Source organism: Spinacia oleracea, chromosome 6, assembly GCF_020520425.1.
Source record: "Spinacia oleracea cultivar Varoflay chromosome 6, BTI_SOV_V1, whole genome shotgun sequence".
Classification (NCBI taxonomy): Eukaryota; Viridiplantae; Streptophyta; class Magnoliopsida; order Caryophyllales; family Amaranthaceae; genus Spinacia; species Spinacia oleracea.
The window spans coordinates 16,353,152-16,371,836 of NC_079492.1; the positions used below are offsets into that span (position 1 = coordinate 16,353,152).

Sequence of the window (18,685 nt, forward strand, 5' to 3'; positions counted from 1 at the left end):
AATTTTATACACAATCGCTACTACTGCTGCAACTTCCACCATTTTTCGAAATAGGTACTTCTTCTTCTGCCAATCCATCTAAGCAACAAATAGATGTGTAGGCACAGAATATTTGTTAACGTGTCACGTTGTATATTATTTGGGTCAAAAGTTAAAGTATTGACCCGAAAATCATTTGACGATCTATTAAATTAATTGATTTGGGTTATCATGTTAATTTAGCCCATTTTAGTTATTTTAATCAAACCCCAATATTTTTAGTGGTTAAACCTAACAAAATAGGTTAAACTGTTATAAACGGGTCATGACTATCAAGTCAAATTCAAGAAGCCCATAACACATAAAACCCTAAAAGTTCAACTCACTCCTATAAATAGGAGTTTCTTGCATAATTTGTTGGGAGAGGAGAAGCAGACTACAAAACCTAAATTCTCAAATAATCTCCCTGTTAGTCAATATCACAAGCGTTATCTCTCCTTGGAAGAAGAACAAGCATACGCGCAGTTCCATTCTAGAAGATCAACCTTGAAGAAGATCAAGCCCGGAGGCCCTTATTCGAGAAGATCATACCCGTTCGTGAGCAGCACCAAATCGACATCGAATCATCCAGGGGGAAGAAAAACAACAAGCATACAAAACCGACGTGCCGTTCTATTCTACATCAACATTCTTGAACGAGATCAAGCCCGAAGGCTCATTCAAGTACAAATCAAACTAGTTCGTGAATCAAATCAAATCAGTCCGTGAGCCAAGTAAAATTCAATGTGGAGATCAAATCAGAGGAGAAAATATTAGAGATTGTACCCGAATACATAAAAATCAATAAAATTATATTTTGTTCACATTATTTTGATTCTCTTATTTTGCAGACTTAAAATTTGTGTTTACAAGATGTATGTAGTTATGGCACCAATACCGAACCACCTCATAATCTTCTGAATACATTGCATACTATATTCACGGTTAAAGAAAAGATACCTATGGGATTTACATCACGTATCACAAATAGTACGATTATCGGTGTCACTAGTCATCAACTTAAACAATTTTTCTCTTGTTTGTAGCCTTTCCTTCATAACTAACCATAGTATAAATTTGTTGTTTGGAACCGGAAATCTATTCCGAACAAACTTGCTCCATTTTTAATTCGGGTCTGGCAAATTCAGTTTACCATAGACTTTAGCAATCTTGTACACATGCTAGCTCTACCATCCACAGATCACTCCGCGAAGCTATTGGTACCCTGTCCATTCTTTATCCTTGATGTAAACTGTGTTACCCCATTTTACCCATAAATTGCCGGCCTTCCTAGAAATATCCTAAACTTGCTTTCCCACCGCTGCTTTATTCCAAAGCAAAATATTTCCAACATCAAGACCTCCACCACTCTTATGCGAACATACCAACATAACAGGGTTAGTGTCTATTATATTGCCCGGTTCAAAGAAAATCCCTGCAAAAAGCAAATATCTTCTTTAACATTGACTTGGGAAGAAGGAAGATCGGACCCCAGTATGTATAGAAAATATGAAGCTTCACTAGTAGAAAAAACCCCTGTTGTAGCCCCTTGTTGCAGCGTACATGTATTAATACGCTTCAACAACCAGTCGGTCAACGCAGGTCAAACCATTTAAATGGTTGTTGCAGCGTACAATTTAATTGTTCCCTGCAAAAGTGTTTGTTGCAGCGTACATTTTAAAAGCCCCCTGCAATAGCCCGTTTTTATCGCAGCGTACATTTAAAAGCCCCCTGCAATAACCCGGATAAAAAAAAATTCGCTGCAATATTGGTTGAATACTATGGAGTAATTCAGAACAAATTAAGCATCTCAAAATTTCAGCTCTCGCGCTCAACTCCCTTCTTCTCCCCCTTAGCTTTCCCTGCGTCGCCCCCCCTCAAAAAAAAAAAAAAACATTCCCGCGTCATCAATCTAGCTTCCTCGTCGAGTCGTCGGTGGTTCTGGCCTCCTCGCCAGTCGCCGGTGGGTTTCTTTTCTCGCCTCCTCTGCAGGTGCCGTTTTGTTCAATTCATTTTTTGAGTTCTGTGCTTCGTTTTAGGTTTTGTTCAATTTGTTTGTTCAATTCGTTTTAGGGTTTGTTCTATTCGTTTGTTCAATTCGTTTGTTCAATTCGTTTGTTCAATTCGTTTTAGGGTTTGTTCTATTCGTTTGTTCAATTCGTTTTTAGGGTTCAATTCGTTTTTAGGGCTTGTTCAATTCGTTTGTTCAATTCGTTTTTAGGGTTTGTTCAATTCGTTTTTAGGGTTTGTTCATAGATAAAGATGGGGCGGTGTTGGAATTAGAGAATGGTGGTGGTGGTGGTGGCGGTCGTGGTGGGGTGGGGTGGAGCAGGGGAGGTGGGTTGACTATTGTTAATTGCATTGTACGTACTATTGCAATGTGATTTTTCAAGGGCTACTTTGAGAGAAGTTGTGGTCTTTGAGGAAACTTGTCTTTCATGATTCCTTTTTCTCCTAAAAAAATGTTTTATGTATGCATCATCAAATGTTTTCATCCAGGTTTGATAATACGTGCATGAATTTCATTGATATTGTCTAAAAATAATCTTGATATGGATGAAAGGGGAGAGTACTGTTATGCTTTCTCATGTCATGCATTTTTCTCTGAAATGATGCAGCTCTACCTAATTCAAACAGTAGTTACAGTAAAAAATTTATGGGATTCAATTTTTTATGCTCAATTATTGGGAATTTTTCAGTGAATTTTGAGCATTTATTTTGAGAGTTAAGATTTATCAATGGGATCTTCAATTTCAAGTTGAAATATTTTTCTGGGGTTTTGAAATTTTGTTTCATGAACAAGATTTATAATAACAGTAATTATAACAACAATTTCTGGGTTTTCAAAATTTCAAATTTGTGAGACTTGAGATGTTATTCTACAGAGGTATGCGATTATGCAGATTGGTTTCTTTCCTGTTCTTGCTCTTCAGTTCACAGATTGATAATTCTTTCTTTCTTCTGAAATTATGATACTTTTAAGTTTAATTTGCTATATTGTTGTTTTGAATTAGTAGTTTGAAAGTGTTGATTTAATCTTGTTCAAGTTCATCTCATATCGGGAAATGATCTTTTGGGGTTTCCGGGATTTTCTTTTTTGGGGAGTTGGATGGTTTTGCAATAGCTGAAACCATTTTGAATAGTCAATTAATCAAAATTTGGTGCTGCTGGTGGTTGTTTCTTGGTGTTGGGGTCTGTTTATTAGAAAAGAGGGGAATATATTAGGAATTCCATTTATTGATTGGTAGACCGAGGAGCAAAAGGAGGAATCTGGCCGAGGATTGGATTCTCTGGCAAGATGTAGATGGTAGGCTCAGTATGCTGTTGAAATGGCTGCGAATACTCAGTATGTTCAGTATGCTGTGGGGTTATTCTTGGGTTATTTTGCCTTTGTGATCATGGTAGAAAACTTACAAGTTAGAGTATCTAGTTTTGATGAATCAGTAGGGATTACTGGATTAGTATCAGCCATATTTCTGGTTGCTATCCTCTATGAAGTCATGGAATCGTCTACCTTGGATTTCTTCAGTTCAGTACTCTGGGTTGAATCTGAAGCATTAATTGTTTGAAATGTGTTTGTGTCATTGTCATCACCTTGTTCATCGTCTTTGACTTCTTGCTTTCTAGCTGTTGTTGCTTCATTTGACAGGACATGTTCGTGTATCAGGTTCCACATGTTTGTGTACTTTTTTTTGTCTGAGAGGATAGTGGCCATATTCCCATCAGGCCTGACCTCAGAATTGCAGTTGGAAATGGGGAAGGAAATTCAAAATTTGTCCCAGTTCCTTCATCCTGGATGCTAAGTTTTTCAGGTGTGCCAACCTTAGTAAATATTCTTGAACTGTCTTCAGACGATTCCGGAGTTGATTTAGATATTGCAATCTCATTTGTCGGTTGTGGAATTATGTCATCTGGAATTTCATGGCACATATTGAACAATTGATAAGACTAGAATAACAATTATTTGATGGTGCAGTATGTTCATTATCTTTCATAGTTGGTTGTTTGCGTTCCTTACAAACAGAAACTGATTCATAACCACTAAGTTCACTGTTTTATGTCACACGAAATGCAGATAATAATTTTATGGACGAATTGGAGCTAGACACTGCAGAAATCCTTAGAAAAGCCAGAAGAAGGAGAAAACAAAATTGTAAAAGATCATTCCTAACTCAAAGAAAGTGAAGGTATGATCTATCTACTTTCTGACCATCCTTGAAAATTTCACACTGCTCTCTCTGTTTGTGTTCATTGTCATTAAAAACTAAAGAGAAATATCATGCTATTCTTCATCATCTTGATGGAATTACTATACAACTTTCATAGTGGATGTGAGATGCTTTCTGCTGATTGTTAGAAACCAAAAATAGGAAAAGGTTTATTAAAAATTGATAGATCATGAAAGGATTTGACGATTCATGTATCTGGATATAGTAACCTTGTAATGCATTCTAGATCTTGTGTCTGACTACTTATTCAAGTTTCTGAGAACTAGGCACTTCTTTTTGTTAGAAGTTAGAAATGCCGAATTTGTGCTGATAACGCAAATTACCAGCCTGGGAATGATCATAAATCGAATTAAAGAATTCAAATTAGGCACAAACAATCTTGCAGCTAAAAGTTTCTTCCTAAAAATCTAACAGTATTGCAGAACTCAATCATTCTAGATTCTGTAATTGATCATATCAGAGTGGTGGACTTCTTTTAGTTATTCTATCATGGCAATATGACATGCAGAAATTTGTTCTCTTCTAGTGTATGTACCTCAATGTTCTTCTGTTACCTATACTCGTAAAAGAACAATCTAGCCCCTCAATAAAACCATGAAGTACGCAAGATAGTAAGATATTTTAACAGTCTTATACACTAATATTGATTAGTTTGCAGATTTAAGAAACTACTTAACCAATGTCATGAATGCTGCCCTGTTGCTAATATTGCGCGGACAAATACAGTACAAATAGGAGCCTGCAGTTAAGAAGTTCCTGTTAGTAAGGATGAGGTCAAATTTTTAACTACTCTTAACTGCAGGGGTGCTTTTCGTTTGGGGTTACATTGAGGGTGTGTTTTTTGTAGTTAAGATTGGTTCGGTTCATGTGAGTGTGCGACATTCGGATGAAGATTCATTCTGTTCTGTTTGGGTCAGTTTTAGTTAGCTTATATTTTGGTTAATAGTCATGATCATTTTCAGGTTTGGACTTTTTCGATTTGGTTAAAAATAGAGTCATGTAATTCCGGATTGAGTCAGGTAATTTAGCTTGGGTAATATAATGGGGGTTAGTTTTTCCCGTCTGTTGTGATTTCTCACTTCTTTTCCTAAGCATGAAGCATTTTAGGCTAAAATGACATTTTCGCTCCCAACTTTGAACTAAAGAACCTAATGACTCATTTTATACTTATTACATGTTTAATATGCATAGTTTTAGCTTTCTAAGACTCATTCCAATCTATTTATGCACATTTAAGGCTCATTGGGTCGTTGTAGGTTTTATTTAGGCTAAAATGACATTTTCGCTCCCAAATTTGAGCAACGGAACCTAAGGATTCATTTTTTTAAACCTTTTACATGATTAATATGCTTAACTTTAAGTTTTCAAGACTCATTCCAATCTACTCATACACATTTAATGCTCATTGGGTCGTTATAGGTCATATTTAGGCTAAAACAACCTTTTCGCACCCAACTTTGAACTAAATAAACTAAGAACTATTTTATACTTATTACATGTTTAATACGCATAGTTTTAACTATCTAAAACTCATTCCAATCTATGTATGCACATTTAAGGCTCATTGGGTCGTTATAGGTCATATTTAGGCTAAAATGACATTTTCGCTCCTAACTTTGAACTAAAGAACCTAAGGACTCATTTTAAACCTTTTACATGATTAATATACTTAGTTTTAAGTTTTCAAGACTCATTCCAATCTATTTATGTACATTTAAGGCTCATTGGGTCGTTTTAGGTCATATTTAGGCTAAAATGACATTTTTGCTCCCAATTATGAACTAAAGAACCTAAGAACTCATTTTATAGTTATTAAATATTTAATATGCATAGTTTTAACTTTCTAAGCCTCATTCGAATCTATTTATGTACATTTAAGGCTCATTGGGTCGTTATAGGTTTTATTTATGCTAAAATGACATTTTTGCTCCCAAATTTTAGCTACAGAACCTAAGAATTCATTTTAAACCTTTTAAATGATTAATATACTTAGCTTTAAGTTTCCAAGACTCGTTCCAATCTATTTATGCACATTTAAGGTTCATTGGGTCGTTATAGGTCTTATTTAGGCTGGATTGACATTTTCGCTCCCAACTTTGAACTAAAGAACCTAATGACTCATTTTATACTTATTACATGTTTAATATGCATAGTTTTAACTTTCTAAGACTCGTTCCAATCTATTTACGCATATTTAAGGCTCATTGGGTCGTTATAGGTTTTATTTAGGCTAAAATGACATTTTCGCTCCCAAATTTGAGCTACATAACCTAAGAATTCATTTTATACCTTTTACATGAATAATATGCTTAGCTTTAAGTTTCCGACACTATTAGGACATTGTCATTAGTTGCTTGAATGTTAAAATGTGATATTTAATTTGCATTTAATCTAATGCTTAGTTGAAATTTCTGTTTTTGTAAAGGTCTACACTCTGAGGAATGCGCCTATACTATTGAGGAAATTGATGTGGTTCGTGAGCAATGGGATAAGTTTTTTACCCGCAAGTATTTACTATTGGCTTGAGCGCGCTTGATCGAGGTGGTTTAGTTGTTATAGAACAATCGTTTACATTAAAATGTATGCGTACATTGAAATTGGAACGTATATTTGAATGTAGTACGTACACTTTGGTTTTGGGATATATATATATGTATACAAAACACCAGTTATTATTTTTTATATTTGTTCTACAGGTTGCGATATTTTATTTATTGTTGTTGACAGGTTCCTATATTTGGTGCAAGACACCCTAGGTATAGATAAATAAAACTAAAATTTTCCCGCCAAAAGCACAAGTTTGTTGCAGGGGGCATATACTTGTTCGCTGTAACAAGTGTGTAAAATTAGGCAAAAATCAAGACTTGTTGCAGCGTACAAAATGATGTACGCTGCAACAGACTGGTTTGTTGCAGCGAACAAAATGCAAGTCTGTTGCAGCGTACAAATTGTTGTTCGCTGCAACAAACCAGTCTGTTGCAGCGTACATCATTTTGTACGCTGTAACAAGTCTTGATTTTTGCCTAATTTTACACATTTTTTTAAAAAATCACTTTTTACAGCGTACATTGTACGCTACAACAAGTCCAGACTTGTTGCAGCCCCCTAGTTGCAGCATACGATGTACGCTGCAACAAGGGTCTAAAAGCCCGCTGCAACAAGGGTTTTTTCTACTACTGCTTACAATACACCATTTTTTACCAATTTTGGAGAGTTTCGGGACTTGTTCTTGGAAACTCCCAAAATTCCTGAAAATGCATTTGGGATTCATATAAGTTTTTTTTGGAAATCACTAGTTGTTGGCCCGTGTGCTAGCGCACGGTCCCCCAAGATATACAATATTTTATGTAAATTGGTTTACGTAAAAGATCTTATGAAAATTTACCGTTAATGTTCCACAAAAAAGTTACGTAAAATAATGTTTATAATTCCATGGTAAATGCAAGAGAGATACGTTAAATACTTAAAACAAAACAAGTGTATACTGTGTTAATTTTGGATTTTCACAGGTAAAACGAAACCATTAATACCGGCCTACAGAACAAAGGTGCCATCGATAAATTCGGAACACATTAGCAAGCAAAAGGGTGTGGGTATTTCCTAGAAACATTTCCATGATCTTCTGAAAAACCCAACAACAGTAAGTGTTAATACTAAAGGTTTACTAATGTTTGTGTGCAAAAGGCATAGATGCCCATGACTATTAAATTGCAACCACTTTTTACTCTACATGATGAGCATGCTAGACAAAACAAGGGAAGATATCTGAAAGGACTCATTCTTTGGCAGCATCATGCAACTTCTTAAGGTGACGACATCACTACAACTCATTGCACTTGGAGAGAGATTTTGGCAAAGCTTGATAAGAACATGTTTGGTGCGGATAATTCTTTTTCCTGAAGAATGCTAACCATGATTGGATAATTTACAAACGGAAGTGCAGCTCCACTTTACAGTCTAACTAATCTCTAACTGATCACTGCTCTCACTCTTACATCACACTATGATAAGCCCAAGCTGAGAGGTAGCAGGGTCGTCCTTCCGCAATTCGTAAAAAGTAAATCAAATCTCTAAAAATGGCCTTTCAGACCTATAAAGTCTGGCCTATAAACCCATAGATTAAATTCCAACATATCCACTTTTATTTAGATTCATGGTTTAACCAATTTAAAAGCGAAATAAAACAATGAGCCTAAGTAGTATACCAAATGCGGGCATTATAAAACAACGGATTTAATCTAGCATTTGTGCCTCCAATTCAGGGATGAGAAACTCTGAAGCAAACTAAAACATAACTTTAGGTTTTTTTCATCTGGAAAGATAGATACCTAACTCAAGCTTATTAACCAATGTACTTCTGGGCTCTTGAAACTCGCCAGGAAGTTGCCTTAAAAATTTCAATCATTTTTCATGCAAAATGTCAAAACAACTAATCAATTCCATAGACAAATAAAAGCTATAAATATGGACAAAAGGAGGAAATCAAGCTGCTACTAAAATCTGAAGTTGAATCAACCGCAACCATAAAAATTAACCCAAAAAGAGGAAGGGTAGCAAAGACGCCGGCATTGAACCCATTGCCACAAATATGTTCTCCGTAATAACCTCCTCTTGAAACAAAAAAAGTAACCTAATATATATTTTTTTATAACAAAAAAAGTGAAATAATATATCGCATGTTCTTTGTTGCAAGGTCATGTTCTTTTTGCTTGTACACACATATGTTCTGTTGGTATATCATTTTTATTGGTAGCAAAAAATCGATAACCGAACCAAACCAAACCGAATAAGAAATTTGGTTTAGTTTTTTTCTTCTAGCTATTCGGTTCGGTTTGGACTGAGATTTTTTAAAAATTTGGTTTTATGGTTTGGATTGGACTGAAAAGTCGGAAACCGAATAAACCGAACTAAAACCGTATAAACCGAACTTGGCTAAAAAATATAATAAGGGCCCGAAAATTGGCTAAAAACAGGTATAATACAGGCCCAAAAAAAGGGCTTAAATGAAAGGCCATGAAAATCGATTTTATGGTTTGGATTGGAAAGAAAAATAAAAATCGGTTTGGTTTGGTTTGGATTCAAAAGGTTATTTGGTTTGGATTTGATTTTGAAAAATGAAAATCGAATTAGTTCGGTTTGGATTCGGTTTGGGCCTTAATCCAAACCGAAAACTGAACTTTCACCCCTAACTAGTTGCCTTGTTGGTCAGATAAAGGCTAGAAATGCCATTTATTCAACAAAATCAATTTTGTAAGAAACCTAACTAAAATGCCATTTAACACACGAAACTAGATGGTTCTAGCACCCAATAAGGCTCCAAGGGTCTCATGTGTTAACCGGAAAGCAGTCATACCTTTACTGGGTGCAGAAAAGTCAAATTTTCCATACACTGTTTTTGACCAATTTTGAAAATTTTGTCAAGAAGCGGTCTTGAAACCTCATATCATTCTGGAAATTTCACCAAGGAGTCATATACGGTTGTTTGGAAACATAAGCACACACTAGTTGGTCACATAAATTCTTGAAATGACGTTTATTGAACAAAATCAATTTGTACGAAAACCTGTTAAAATATCATTTGAGACGGGAAGTGATGTGGGCTTGATTATCTCCACCACAAGGCCCAAAGAAGCTACAAGGGCCTATGCTAATCAGCTGGGCCTCAGCCTAGGAAGTAGGCCCAAATCTCGGCTCCTAAACGAACTAAGGGCGCAACCTTATTCTGGAGGGCCCACCTTCTTAGGGAAGCCAGGCCCAACTTGTAACAGCTCCCCATTGTTGGCCCAAAGTGACACGTGTCCTAAGTCCTCAAGGGACACGCATCCCACAGCTAGGGTTGAGGGATAAATTCCCAAGAAACCCTAGCCCTATAAATAGCACAAATCCCAATGCAAAGGCAATCAATTCATTCCCACCACCTCAATTCTATCTTTGCTCTGCCTTCTCTCTACATATTATTTCTCTCTCTAGCTTATACTTACTTAAGCATCGGAGGGAATATTCCTACGGGAATATTCTTGTTTTGCAGGTTGCCAGGAGTTCGTGACAGGTCATACTTGATACCTCCGAGGAGCGCGTGCCACGTCAACACCGTAAAAGATCCCACAACATTTGGCGCCGTCTGTGGGGGAGGTACAGTGTCATGGCTGAACTTCAATCTGAGTGCAGAAAATTCGAGGACAAGACGGGACTCCCAGTCAGAGGAGGGGTGTCTAAAGATGGGTCCAGTTCCCAATATGACGCGGAAGTTAGCCCGCCTGTGCAGCGCTTGTTGAATGGCGCTCACAAAGTCAATCCTAAGCATGATAATGGCAGGATGGTAGAGCTTTTGTCAGAGGATCCTAACTCACCGATGAAAGGACGCCCCCTGGGGAAAGAGAGTAGGCATGTAAAAGAGGAACGTCCGGGAAGATGGACGAGACGAACCTCACGCAAGAAAAATGAGGCCCAGGGCCATCACTTTCTAAAGACTCCTAGAAGACAGCATGAGAGCGTCATCCTGAAAAGAAGGTGAAGGAGGTCGTCCTCTAGGGGCTTCTTTATGTTCAACACAACTCTTGAAAACATCCTCCTCGCGGAGGGACTAAGTCTGGGAATAGAATCGTCCTTCCGACGACTGGCCAGCTCAAGCCAACAGGCCCCTTTTTGCGCTTTCCACAACGACGAAGGGCATGACACCCAAGATTATCGGATGTTGAGGAAGATATTAAGTAACCACGCGGCTGAAGGGCATCTCCGTCAGTACATCCGTTTAAAGGACGCAGACAAAGAAATGAGCCTCACCTCTAAGACGCATTCGGACAAAAGAGTTATGGTGATATCAGGGGGAATAGCGGCAGGAGAACCATGTAAGGAAGGACGGCAAAAGGATCCATCATATCCTCGCCCAGCACAGATGAATCTACCCCCTGTGGAAATTTCCAAGGACGATTACAGAAGAGCGACAGCACCATATGATGATGACCCTCTGGTTATAGAGATTAGGGTGGCTAACCTCAAGGTGAAGAGAGTACTAGTAGACACGGGGAGCTCGTCCGACATAATCAGTCTGCAATGTCTGCGGAAATTAAAACACGATCCTAAATCCATAGAAAAAGTATACGGGCCCTTGGTAGGATTGTTACTTATCGACGTTGGAGCCAACGGCCTGGGGAGCCTCTCCAAAGGGAAGAGAGCAAGCTAAACCTCTGGCAACCCGTCGTAAAATTCAGGAGACACCAACGGAGCACAGTGCAGAAAGACGACCTGAGCCAGTAGGATCACACTATGCTATAATCCTAGACCTAGAAGACCCGTCTCGAACGGTTCCCATTGGGATTCACCCTGACGATCCCATGTCAGCGGCATTAGTGCAACTACTCCGAGAATACAAAGAAATATTTGCCTTTACGGTAAAAGAAATGCCAGGCATTGATCCGGCGGTAGCCGTGCATAAGCTAAATGTAGATAGCACCATAAAGCCAGTACGGCAGAAGAAAAGGAATCATGGAGAAGCAAGAAATTTGGCTGCCGCCGCTGAGGTTAAGAAACTAATGGATGCAGGCTTCATACGTCCGTGTTAGTATCCCGACTGGGTGGCCAATGTAGTACTGGTGCCCGAGCCTAATGGGGCATGGAGGATGTGTGTTGATTACACCGACCTCAACAAAGCTTGCCCCAAGGACAGTTTCCCACTGCCAAAGATAGACCGACTCGTCGATTCAACGGCAGGACATGCCATGATGAGCTTTATGGACGCCTACTCCGGATTCCACCAGATCCCATTGTGGCCCGAAGATCAAGAGAAGACATCATTTGTCACAGAACAAGGATTGTACTGCTACAAAGTAATGCCGTTCGGTTTAAAAAATTCTCCAGCCATTTTCCAACGGTTGGTGAACACGGTTTTCGCGAAACAGTTGGGAAGGAATATAGAAGCTTATATTGACGATATGATTGTAAAAAGCAAGCAAAAGATGGATCACCTCGACGATTTGCGAGAAACCTTCGAGACCCTCAGGACGTACCAAATGAGGCTCAATCCCAAGAAATGCATATTCGGGGTATCTTCTGGCAAGTTCCTTGGCTTCCTGATTGACGAAAGGGGGATTGAGGCAAATCCGGACAAGGTGCAGGCGGTCGTCAATATGACGTCGCCAAGGTCGGTTAAAGATGTGCAGCGCCTAACTGGATGTCTTGCCGCCTTGGGACGATTTTTATCGAGAGCTGGAGATAAGGTGTCATTATTTTTTCAGTACCATCAAAAAGGGCACCAAGTTTGAATGGACCGCACAGGCTGAGACCGCCTTCCTTCGTCTAAAAGAGCACTTGCATACTTTGCCACGTCTGGTCAGCCCTCTCTCAGGAGAAGTCTTGTATCTATACTTGGCCATCTCGGAGTATGCACTAAGTGCCGTCTTACTTACAGAAAGGGATGGGACACAACTACCTGTCTACTTTGTCAGCCACATGCTGCAGAATGCTGAACTCAAGTATCCAACAGTTGAGAAGTTTGGTTTCGCTCTGTTCTTGGCTAGTAAGAAGCTTCGTCCATATTTTCTGGCTCATCGACTGATAGTCTACACGGATGAACCGCTAAAACGGCCGTTCACCAACCTAGAAGCGTCCGGAAGAATGCCCAATTGGGCAAGTGAGCTTAACGCATTTGATATTTCGTATGAGCCGAGAAAGGCAAAAAAGGGACAGGCATTTGCTGATTTCATTGCCGAAATGACCAAGCCACCCTATTTGAAGAATGAGAAAACCCAGTGGATATTTCATGTGGACGGCTCTGCCACCCAAAATGGGTCGGGAGCCTTTATTATCTGCGAATCACCAGAAGGGAATATCTATGAATATGCAATGCGTTTTAATTTTCAGGCATCAAACAACGAAGCTGAATAAGAAGCCCTGATATGTGGAATTCAGATGAGCAAAGCAGCCGGGGCGGTGGACGTTCTGGTTTTGTCTGACTCATAGTTGATCGTCAGTCAAGTAAAAGGAGAATATGAGGCCAAGGATGACGCCATGATAAAATATCTGGAGAAGGTCCGCCAGGAGGTTCAGCAGCTGTCTAACTTTGAGATACAACATATACCCCGGTCTGAAAACAACAAAGCAGACGCTCTATCCAAACTGGCAAGCTCAACATCTTGTGATACGCCACGTCATGTGTTTTGGGAAGTGAAGCAGCTCAAAAGCATTGACGCCTCGAGAACAGACGTCCTAGACCGAACGGCCACCTGGATGGATGATATTGTTAATTTCAAAATGAATGGAGTACTCCCTGATGATCCCAAGCAGGCAGAGAGACTACACAAGAAAAGTACCTGGCTCGAGATATGGAATGGGACTCTATACAAAAAGGCTTTTTCACGACCTCTTCTTTGCTGCGTAACCCCCGAGAAGGGGCATGAGGTACTGGAACATCTTCATCAGGGATTATGCAGCTCTCACATAGGAGGGAGGGCTCTGGCAGAAAAAGCTCTAAGAACCGGATACTACTGGCCCACTCTCAAAGAAGACGCTCTCAACTTGGTCAAGCGGTGTGATAAATGCCAACGATTTGCTCACCTAATTCGACGGCCAGCGCAGAAACTGACGCCGATCACCAGCCCTATACCGTTTGCCAAATGGGGGATGGACTTATTAGGCCCCTACACGACGGCACCAGGAGGATTGCGTTATGTAATAGTTGCTGTCGATTATTTCACCAAATGGGTAGAAGCTGAAGCTTTAAAAAACACTAAGGCACAAGATGTGAGAGCATTCATCTGAAAAAACATCATCACAAGATTTGGCGTGCCTCAGTCTATTGTCTTCGACAACGGACCACAATTCAAGACGCCCAAATTGGAAGATTGGTTGGCCGACCATGGTATCACAGCATGTTTTGTATCAGTGGGACGCCCCCAAGCTAACGGGCAAGTATAAGCATTCAACAAAATTATCTCTGAAGGGATGAAAAAGAAGCTTGATGAGGCAAAGGGCTTATGGGCCGACGAGTTACCCAATGTTTTATGGTCTATACGGACCACGGCAAAAAATTCCACAGGAGAAACACCATTCCTGTTAGCCTATGGGGCTGAAGCCGTCCTACCCATTGAAATGTGTGAGCCAACTCTGCGCGTCATGCTGTTCAATGAAGATGCCAATTGGGAAATGATGAAGGCGGCCCTAAATTTTTTACCAGAAACGAGAGGAAACCTAAATTTTTTACCTAAATTTTCAATATTTTTTTATATATACATAATTTTAGTTAAAGTTTTATCAACTTTTAAATAGTGACCCTGCAACATATTATTTATGGACCCACTACTAGAAGTAATAAACTTTGAGTCGATCAAAATTAATGAATTACATGTAGTAATAATAAGTTGTACAAGTAAATCTCCCTCTTTTCTTTTCTCTTTTTAGGTACAAAAACTAGGATTTTCTAGGGCGAAATTAGCCAAATTTCTTCGGAAATTTGGTTATTTTCGCCCCTTTCTCTTCAATATTTTTTTTTTGCTTTAGATTTCAACAAAACTACATATTTTCAGTGTAGTAAGTACATTTATGGTGGTTTTGATTCTAGTTAAGTTTTGTGTGTTTAGTTAGTTCAGGTTGTTTCTTTGGTAAAAATTTGTGCGGGATCGGAGAGGAGGTCAATCTTTCGACTAAAATTAGACGAATCAGCCGGAAATCATATTTGTTAAGGCTACAACATATCCATAGACCCCCTCGTCGAAGAATAAATCACGGCGATATAAAAGAGGGTATACATAATGTTTGATATACTACGATAGTAGCTATGTTGAAAAGAAGTTTTATTTGATTCAATCGTTATATATTTGTGGGATTCAAACATTTTAGATGTCGTATGATTTTTTTATCAATGAATTAATTTGATTATAAAAACTAAATATAAAAAAGTTATACGAAGTAATTAGTATACTCAAAACTGCAACAAAAATCAGTAACGTAGACATGCATGAAAGATGAGTTGGGCTGGTTCTTTCAACCCGGCAAGGACGGCAACTCAAGCTATTCAAGCCCATGTAAGATCATACAATTTTTTCTTTTATCCGTAGTTTTTATTGGTTGCGAATGAACTACAAATGATAATAAAAATATAAATGGGGATTGGAAATTGGGGGAATCGAATCTGAAATCTATCGTGCACAAGCACTCATTCTTAACCAATAGGCCAAGATCTTATTGGTTTTTTATCCGTAGTTTACACATAAGATGGTGGAAAGCTCACCTCGTGACATGTTCAAACCTTATCATCTGCTCGTGTTTGGAAGTGTAGTCACAAGATTCACAATAACTGTTAGATTATTGTCGTGCGTATGAGTATGATCTTCACGAACCAAGGTGTAACACACATGGTGCTCCCGAATGCATCTAGTTATTTGTGGTTGTGCATCTTGACCCTCATATTGATTATTGTATTATCAACTAATTTAACTATAAATCATTAGCATTGTATTCACATTATTGAGCTTTCAAAATGTTGGTTGAATTTAGCATCAATCATTAGCCTTATGGGCGTCCACGCGGGGTTCGTTTTTTCGCATATCTGATATGTGTGGAAACACTAATATCAACTAAAAGACAAATAGCTAAAAGACAAAAAAGGAAGTACCATTCATGTAAAAAGAGTACCATTCTGTAAAAAAAAGTACCATTCTGTAAAAAAAAATACCATTTGTGTTTAGAAAAGTACCATTTAATTTATTTTTTTGTCCTTTTTCCTATTTTGTCTTTTGCTCTGATATGTATTTCCCCATACATATCTGATATGTATTTGTACTTCCTCGTCCGCGCGCGACCATACACATATGAAGGGTTTGAGGATTGTTGTGGGGTTTTTCCGGTGAGATACCTTGGAGGTTTCTTGGTAACTTTTAAAGATTAAACAAGATTGTATTTTTATAGAGAGAGAAAGTAGAGAGAAGGCAGAGCAGCAATTGCTCTAGAATGTATTGATTGTGACCCATTTTTCTAGGGAAGTGGGAATATTTATAGTACTAGGTTTTTGTGGGAATGACCTAATATTCCCCTTACATGATTGGCTGGGGAATGGGAGGAGGACACGTGTCCTTTCTCCTTACAATTCTCTGGTCCCTTTTAGCAATAGTGGGCTATTTGGGCTTATTGTGCTTAGTCATTCACTTGGGTATAGGTTTTATACGTACATTTATACACACTTAAATACATACATTGTAGATACCTAGATTAATACTCATGCCCCGGAGTAGACTTCGTATGATTTCTGCTTAGGGGGCACAATACGTGCCAGGTGTCACATCCTCATTGGTACACGAAGGCACGGTAATTTTGCCCACAACATTTGCCCCTCGAGAAGGGCATTTCTGGAAACACTTTCCGGGTATCGCTTCTTGACCTTTGATTTGCATCTTCATCTTTGGGTCAGGTGTTGAGGGGGTGACACGTGTCACCTTTCTCCATTTTGCCCCTCCCTATATATATAGAGGGGGGGGGGTAAATTTCATTTTTTTTACATTTCGTTTTCACAGAGCTCTCATAGGCGATTTCCGGCGTATTCCCACCACCATCAGGCGATTTCCGGCCACCACGAGACTCATCCTTTTCCTCGTCAAACTCATCCTGTTCTTCGCGAAACTCATCCTGTTCTTCACCGAGTACTTCGCAGATCTTTCAAGGTTAGTTTTCGCCTTTCTTTCTTGTTTTTGTTATCCTCTCGTCACTTTTCTCTTTGTTAGCGGCCGACCTCTTAGTAGGGGTTTGAAGGTTTTATTTAAGATTTTTCCGCCGTTCATCTTTTGTTGGGGCGGACGTCCAATCACGTCTTTTTCTTCATTGTTGGTCACTCCTAAGCCGTGCTTCGTTCACTATGCAGAAGGCATGGCTAGAACCAAGCAAACGGCAGATCCTACGCGCCTGCGCTTGCGGGAAGAAGCATCGACACCCCCTAGGGAGAGATATTCTTCCACTGCCTCGGCAGTCGACGAAGAATTTGCCGAACTCTTTCAAGAGATCGACGAGTATGTCGAGGCGGGGGAGCAGGCGGCAAGCTCGTCGGAGGGTACAGCGAGCCAGGCAGTGGGGGAGCCAAGCGTCGCTCCATTGTCAACGGCCGCCGGGGAGCAAGAGGCTGCTCCCCAGCTTGTTAGGCCCAGAGGACGGGAGGAGGCCCAATTGCTTCCGTCAGAGATTCACCCAGACGTGGGCTGGATGCGGTGGCTAGACAGGCACGGAGCCAAGATGAGGGATGACCTCTGTGTGGGGGAAGGGTATCAAATGCGCGTGCCGGCCGGTCTGGACTCGACCGTTAGCCTGCTTGCCGAGGGAGAATTCCCTGTGTATGCCGCATCCATCAAACTCGGCATGAGATTCCCTCCACACCCCTTCGTTGTGGAGGTGTTGGATGGTTTTAACATTGGGGTGGCCCAACTGACCCCCAACTCATGGGCGGATATCTTTGGCTATATTGCCAAATGTGCGCTGAACGACGTGGAGCCGTCCTTCAACGCTTTTCTGCATCTGGTCTCCCTCTCTCGTTCCCCCAGCGCCGCCAAAGGGTGGTTTAATCTGAGCAGCCGTGGTACCTACCAGACAGTGGTCGGCAAGCTCAGCAAGTGGCATATGTGGAGAAAGAGGTGGGTCGTGTTTTACACGGACGACCAGGAGATGTATGAGCGGATGAGCCGCTGGAACTGCAACGCCAACTACATGGATCGTGACGAGCCCCTTCCACCCCTTACTGCCGAAGAGTGGGATCAGATAATGGTCCTGTTCAGGGCCAACACTTACCACTTAACAGTGGATAAGAGTTTCCATGTGCCGGCCGAATGGTTGCCGCACATTAGCCAGTTTCGGAACGAGGCCTTTCTAGCGGCCGTAGGCTTAGGATATTCCATGACTCGAGGTTGTATGCCAATTTATGTGCCGCTCTGTCTTGGTCTTATTTATCTTTCTAACTTTGGATTTCTTTTGTTCACAGAGGAAGGAATGAGCAAGCTGTCGGCGGCGGATACCGGGAAGGGCGATATGACCGATTGGATGGCAGACATTTATGAGGCCAAAATGCAGAAAGCCAAGGCCGAGTTGGAGGAGAAGGTGAGTATTCTCTTAGGTTGTTGTTGCAAGTTAAGCTTCCCCCGTCCAGTGTCCACAGTGGACGTCTTTTTAGTGCTCGTCACTTTTTAATGACGGGCCCCTTAGTTAGTGTTTTTCCTGCGGTTGCCAAGGTGCGCCTCGTCACCTTTTAATGACGGGCCCCTTAGTTAGTGTTTCTCTTTACAAGTGACTCGTGGTTGATAGGGTACGCCTCGTCATTTTCGAGACGGACGTCCTTTTTAATGACGAGCCATTTTTCTATGAGTTCTTGCACTTGATAAGGTACGCCTCGTCATTTTTAAGACGGGCGTCCTTTTTAAATGACGAGCCACTATTTAGTGACTTGTGATTGATAAGGTACGCCTCGTCAT

General features: G+C 40.1%; 1 protein-coding gene across 5 annotated transcripts in view; it reads left to right on the forward strand.

Moving 5' to 3' along the window:
* Positions 1 to 1,220: 1,220 nt before the first annotated feature.
* The window catches only part of LOC130462397 (uncharacterized), a 51,429-nt gene continuing 33,964 nt past the window's right edge, over positions 1,221 to 18,685 (forward strand). The window contains exons 1-4 of one of the 5 annotated variants that reach the window (XR_008922503.1): positions 1,221 to 2,010; positions 3,686 to 3,830; positions 4,094 to 4,205; positions 5,210 to 6,661. The gene's annotated coding sequence lies outside the window, so the exon portion shown is untranslated. The other 4 variants (XR_008922504.1, XR_008922502.1, XR_008922500.1 and 1 more) reach the window with 4 other exon arrangements.